Here is a 7246-nt window from a genome sequence, read left to right on the forward strand (position 1 = left end):
CATGGCCAGGGGCATGCGCAGAGCAGGGCTGCAGAGTCGCTGAGCAGGGGCCTGGAGAGGCTGCGTGGCTGGGCCTCGTGGCTGGGCCTCTCAGAGCCATCAGTGTGACAAGCTTCCTGCCCCACCAGAGGCCACTGGGGGCACCCACTGCAGAGAAGGCCCCTGCTCAAGTGGAAGATGGCCTGTCCCCTAGATGTCCCCAGGCCCCCCATCTGCCCTTGTCAATGGATCCACGTACAAGGTGGCCATGGTAACTCAAGGGGGACACCCCCTTCCCAAGCCTGCTCCAGCTTCCCTCCCCAAGCCTGGCACGGCACTGTCCTCGGCCCTCCTGCCTGGTCACTGTGAGCTGGCCGCTCCTTTCGACTGGTGGGGCAGTGGCGGCTGCCAGCGACCGCCCCCTCTCCGTGCCCCTTCAGGCCCTGTGGTGGTGAAGTATCCCACTGTGCCATCAGGGGCTGCTGTCTATCATGCTCAACTCTGCCCATACGTCTGCAAGGAGCTCTGCCATTAGATTTGCCTGCGCTTTTTGTGGACTGAACCAGGTGGTTCCTTTGCTGGCTTTGCCTGGGCTCACCCACATGGCCATGGTGAGCTGCTGGCCCAACAAGATCTGGACAGTCAGAGATGACCTCGGCCACATGTCTGGTGTGGAGAGCCCGGACTTCTCCACCCAGCAGCATTACTGGAGGGGAGAACAGAGACACAAGGCCTCTTGGAGCCCAGGAAAGTCACTTCCACCACATTCTGTTGGTCAAAGTGAGCCACACAGCCAGCCAACCAGCATGGGAGGGGACCAGGAGACGAGATTCCCTGACGGCCATCACACAGTCACCTACCACAGAAATAAAACAGAAAAAAGAGACTCCGTCAGTAGATCTGACTCCGCTCCTGTGAAAAGTGAATAAAATAGAAAAGCTCCCAAGTCTGAAAAAGAAAAAATGGAAAAAGCAGTAGGAATTGTAAAAGGTGAGACTGGGTGCAGTGGGATCGCTGCACCTGTAATCCCAGCAAGGCAGGAGGATCACTTGAGCCCAGGAGTTCAAGACCAGCCTGGGCAACAGAGTGAGGCCCTATCTCTAAAAAAAAAAAATTACCCAGGCGTGGTGGTACACACCTGTAGACCCTGCTACTCAGGAGGCCGAAGCAGGAGGATTGCTTGAGCCTGGGAGTTCAAGATCAGAGTGAGCTATGATCCTGCCACTACACTCAGCCTGCCTCTGAAAAAAAAAAAAAAAAAAATGTTGGCCAGGCGCAGTGGCTCACGCCTGTAACCCCAGCACTTTGGGAGGTGAAGGTGGGCAGATCATGTCGTCAGGAGTTCGAGACCATCCTGGCTAACATGGTGAAACCCCGTCTCTAGTAAAAGCACAAAAAAATTAGCTGGGCATGGTGGCCTGAAGTCCCAGCTACTCGGGAGGCTGAGGCAGGAGAATGGCGTGAACCCAGGAGGCAGAACTTGTAGTGAGCCAAGATCACACCACTGCACTCCAGTCTGGGCAACAGAGTGAGACTCCATCTCAAAAAAACAACAACAAAAAAAAGTTAGACAAGCTGAATAGACCAATAACCATGAAACAAACTGATGCAGTATTAAAATACTCAACTCTCCTAAAAAAGACAGTGCCTCCAGATTCCTTAAAGATCTTCTACAACAGAGAAAACCACGGAAACTTTCAACTACGACTCGAGCATGACCCTGATGTCCAAACCTAGAAGGACAGTACAAAAAAAACAAAACAGATGCCAGCCTCATGACCATAGGATGCAAAACCCTTACATAAAACATGCAAATCAAATTCACTGAAGTAGCTGGGCGCACTGGCGCGCACCTGTAGTCTCAGCTACTCGGAAGGCAGAGGCGGGAGGATCACTTGAGGCCAGAAGTTCAAGATCCACTTGGCAAACCCATAACAAAACCCATCTCTACAAAACTTTAAAAGAAAAATTACCCATGTATTAAAACAGTTGTTCATTCTGGTGCCTTCACTGCGGCAGCTCAGCAGACCGGCCGAGGGAAGGCTGACCCCCCCACTCTACCTTTCGGCTCTGTCTGGGCCCTCGATAGGTTGGATGATCCCGGCCGTGCTGGGGACAGGGTTGTTTTTCCTGGGTCCACCAAATCCAGTGCTGACCCGTCAGCACCCTCACAGATGCAGCCAGAAACACATTTAACCAGCTAGCAGGCATCCTGCGGCCCAGTCAATTGACATATAAAATCAGCCATCACCGGGGGCTCCGCTGCACAGGCCTCACGTGGTGACTTCTGGAGGTCTCCATAAAGCAGAGCCTGGGACAAGGCCTTGGAAGTATTCTCTGGGGGGTGGTCTATCGAGGTAGGAGTGTGGGGGTGGGGAGTGTGAGTCGGGCCGGGAGGAAGCGTCAGGAAGGGTGAGCACAGAGCTGTGGGCTGCAGGTGGGGCTGGGGCTTATTGCCGCTGGGACCCTCGAGGAACCAGGCCCAGAGGCTGGGGTGGCCCCTCCTGTGAGGACTGAGCCCCAAGGCAGAAAGCCCTGGACAGTTAGGCCCGGCTGTGGGGCCCTGCCCTGGGCACAGCCGTGGCTGCCTCTGCCACTGATCCAGCCACAGTTAACGAGATTCTCTTCTCCCAGGTGGATGCCTCCCTGAATCCGGTTACCTATAGAGAAACCGGAATCGGCAGCTCACAGCATCTCCCCAGCTGACCAAGTGCAGGGCTTCTGAGAGCTGCATGGTTCTGTGGGATGGCTCAGGTGCTCTGGGACAGTGTCCCCTTGCTGGTAACGTCTCCACCTGTCCCCAGCATTGAGATTATGGAGCAAGAGACAATGGCAGGGAGCAAGTACCCCAGGAAACAGACCTGGGTCCAAGTCTCAAGTCTCCAGCCTCCGCCCAGCGACCCTCACAAGGGCGGCGTCAGCAGCGTCAGTGATGTTCTTGCTCTCGGTGCTGTCGCCTGAATCAACCAAGCTCCGATTCCACGTGTGTAATGGACGTGGCATTCCTCCAGTACTGCTGGTCTGCAGGAGCACCTGGGGATTAGACAAGGTTATGAGTGAGGCCCTGACGTCAGCAGGCAGGCAGTAAGGGATTGCTGCCACTTTGGTTGTGCATGGCATTCCAGCCTTAAAAGTAAAGGGCTGGGGTGAGGGGCAAGAGGGGAAACTGTGGAATCTCCACCAAATTTTCTTCTGTTCCCAGATTGAACGTTTAGTTTGCAGAGGCTGTACATCATTAAACACAGTCACGAGTCGCTTAGGCACGGGGATCGAGGAGTGCAGCACTGGGTGGTTTGGTCCCTGTGCACACGTCACAGAGTGCATGCACACACACCTAGGTGGGAAAGCCTGTGTGCTCAGGGTGCCTGATGGAGGGGATCACTCTGGGCTGCAAATTTTACAGCATGTTACTGTGTGGGAACTGCAGGTAATTGGAACGCAGTAGCCAGGATTTGTGCATCTGGACACAGAGAAGGTACCGTAAACCTACCGTATTAGAACCTTATGGAACCACCATTGTGCATGCAGTCAGTCCATTAAAATCTTATGTGGTGCATTACTGTTTACCTTTCTAGATCATTACAGACTATTTTCTGATTCATTTTTCCACGTGATTAATCTAAAGCCCAAACTGAGGATTTCAGTGGGATTTAATGCGCTTTCCAGATCCCTTGGGAAACACGGAACATTTACCGCCCACAGCTTCCCAGGGTGCAGCACAGCTCCGTCTCCTCCACACATCACGTGTAACAGACCCTAGACCTCATTTCATGTGTGACCAAACTTGCCCAGCAACAGCCCCTCACCCCCATCACGCCTGCGGTGAAATGCCGACATCGATTCCCAGAGCAACCTGCAGGCGCCGGCATCACGGACACAGGTGGCCTGAGAAATGTGGGTGCCTTTTCCCCTCCTGAGGCTCTCCTTTAGGGGCAGGGCCCACTGGACGCTTTTTTTTTTTTCTTTTTTTTTTTTGACAGACGAGCTCTCACTATGTTGTCCAGGCTGGGTCCTGGGTTCAAGTGATCCTCCCACCTTGGCCTCCCAAGGCACTAGGATTACAGGCAGGAACTGTTGTGCCAGCATTATCTTGAAAGGCAAACTCTCTACTATCTCCGTACAAACCCAGAACAGGGCTGGGCAGGCAGGGGCCCACCTGCCTCTACTTTTCTGCTCTTCTTGCCCTCCATGGGCAATCTGTACCCACAAAGGGGGGCTTTGCTCTCGGGGTCCGCTCTGGGGTTTCCTGGACATTTTATTGATGGCTTCGTCCTACGACACGTGTCCTGGAAGCAGGCATGGTCCCGGGAACGTGCCATAGGTCAGCCTGCTCTCCATCATCAATCTGAACAGGTCCCTTCCCAATTCCTGATGGGGGAGTGAAGGAAAGACGAGAGCCCTCACCTCCCAGACAGAGGCCAGCCCCCACAGAGCCCCACCAGCCTTGTGGGGGAACCCCTCACCACGGCGGGCGGATCACGAGGTCAGAAGATTGAGACCATCCTGGCCTACATGATGAAACCCCGTCTTTACTAAAAAAATACAAAAAACTAGCCGGGCGCGGTGGCGGGCGCCTGTAATCCCAGCTACTCGGGAGGCTGAGGCAGGAGAATGGCGTGAACCCGGGAGGCGGAGCTTGCAGTGAGCTGAGATCCAGCCACTGCACTCCAGCCTGGGCAACAGAGCAAGACTCCGTCTCAAAAAAAAAAAAAAAAAAAAAAGAATAGCTACTCCATAGACAGAGCAGGGCGTTCCCGAAAGTAAGAGGGGGAACACACCCACCGTAGGTACAATGCTGGTATATATGGGGAAGTGTGCCCAGCTGCAAGGGTTTGTGATAAAGGATTAATTTTCTTTTCTTTTCTTTTTTTTTTTTTTTTTGAGACAAAGAGTCTCGCTCTGTCGCCCAGGCTGGAATACAGTGCTGTGATCTCAGCTCACTGCAACTTCTCTGCCTCCCAGGTTGAAGCGCTTCTCCTGTCTCAGCCTCCTGAGTAGCTGGGAATACAGGTGCACGCCACCACGCCCAACTAATTTTTGTATTTTAGTAGATACGGGGTTTCGCCATATTGGCCAGGTTGGTCTCAAACTCCTGACCTCAGGTGATCCACCTCGGCCTCCCAAAGTGCTGGGATTACAGGCGTGAGCCACTGCACCCAACCTATTTTGTTAATTACTATATTTTGCAAGAATCGATATTATTATCTTTAAAGCAAAATTAGGAATGCCTTTGTTCTCCAGATATCGGGCCATCTGGACACTCCCAAGTCTGAGTCTGTCTAGTAAACATTACTAATCTGTTCCCTTAACCTTAAACATCTAGAGGCCAGGAATGCTGGACTTTCTGAGAATGCCGCTCATCAAGTCCCAGACCCTACCCAAGACGGAGTCGCTCTGGTTCCAACGCCTCTGACAGATGATGTGTCGAATGCATGGATGAAATTCTGCCAAGACTTTTTGACAAATGTGCAACCTCTCCAACCCCTTTCCTCCTAAGTCTGCATTTCATCCCCATTCTGTCTGGCTTCTGTGGCTTCTGTGGACGCAGGAGGGCTGTTCCCGCCTGCTCAGGAGAGAGGCTGGGAGGAGTGGACGGGGTGGGGGAGGGGGTCCCCCACGCCTCTCTGGGCTCAGGGTCCCATCTGGTCCTCATAGGGCTGGGGCTTCCCATCTGAGGTCCCCTGCGGTGCATCCAACAAGCGAAAGTGGAAACAACCGCTAAGCGCCACCCAGGCCCCGGGTGAGGGCGGGACCACGGACCCCAAGACTCCTCCCCGCAGAGACTCCGCAGGGTCCGCCTGCTCTTCCACACTCAGTACCCGCAAACGGAGCGGGGGCGGGGCCGGGCTTCCGAAAGTCCCTGTGGCCAGGAAGGAAGGGCGTGTCCTGGGCCGGTGCGCCGTGGCTGGGCCCCCGGGATTCTCTGTGTCCGGCAGCACAGCAGGGTTCTCCACAGCCGTGCCCCGTGCTCTGGCCCTGGCAGCCTGCAGGCGGCGGCGGTGGCGGATAAGCTGGCAGGAGGGCAGGCGGGCGTGGCCTGGCCCTGGAGCCCTGGGCGTCCACCCGGCGCCTGCCGCGGCTCCTGCACGTGGACTTGGCCACAAGCACCTGAAGATGCCCTGCGCGCCGGGCCTGCCTGGACCCCACACCTGTCTCCTCCTGCGGCCCCGACCCCGGCCGCGCTCAGGGCCCTGGGCTGGTCTGCGCCCTCCACGCGGCCAGAGGGGGAGCAGCACCGCCCTCAGCCGGGAACACGCAGGGTCCCTCCCGGGGCCTCCCCCAGCCCTCGCTCCCCTCCCGGGTTGGCCTGACTTGCCTGCGGAAGCCTGGAACGCCACCTCCCGGGCTCAAGCGATTCTCCTGCCTCAGCCTCCGGAGTAGCTGGGACTCCAGGCGCCCGCCACGCCCGGCTAATTTTTGTATTTTTAGTAGAGCCGGGGAGCTTCCTCCCGGGCCCCGGCAGGGCCTGGTGGTCTGAGCGGGCTTGTGGTGGAGGGGAGGGCGTCCTGGGGTGGGGGGAGCGGCCGTGTCTCCTGTGTGCAGACGGTGGCAGGCTCCCGAGGACGGCTGTGCCCACACCCGGCATCAGCACACACGCCCCACTCCCCTCTGCCCGGGACACCAAGCGCAGGGCCTGGCGGGGGCCTCGCGCCACGTCTGAGAGGCGGACGACCCTTCCCAAGAGCGGCGGGTCTGAATTCCACCGCCCCTGGCGCTGAGGCCGGGAGCCGCCTGCAGAGCACAGCGGCAGCTGTAATTCACCAGCACCAATGAAAACCCCAGGGGCGAAAGACTCAGGTGTAAAGTTAAAATTCCAAAGGCAGGCGGGGCGCGGTGCCTCATGCCTGTAATCCCAGCACTTTGGGAGGCCAAGGCAGGTGGATCACCTGAGGTCAGGAGTTCAAGACCAGCCTGGCCAACATGGTGAAACCCTGTCTCTACCAAAAATACAAGGTGGGCGCCTGTAGTCCCAGCTACTTGGGAGACTGAGGCAGGATAATCGCTTGAAGCTGGGAGGCAGAGGTTGCAGCGAGCCGAGATGGAGCCACTGCACTCTAGCCTGGGTGACAGAGCGAGACTCCATCTCAAAAAAAAAAAAAAAGTATCAACGGTGAAATTATCAATGATGAGCGTATCCATGATGAAATGATCGATGATGGGGGAACCCCAGGAACCCCTCCGCCTCCACGTAAATGAAGCCTCAAGCACAACCGAGCTGTGTGCAGGACCGTCACGCGCCTTTGGAAGAGCCCAGGTCTGGGCACGG

Source organism: Chlorocebus sabaeus, chromosome 2 (genome assembly GCF_047675955.1).
Source record: "Chlorocebus sabaeus isolate Y175 chromosome 2, mChlSab1.0.hap1, whole genome shotgun sequence".
In the NCBI taxonomy this organism is placed as follows: domain Eukaryota; kingdom Metazoa; phylum Chordata; class Mammalia; order Primates; family Cercopithecidae; genus Chlorocebus; species Chlorocebus sabaeus.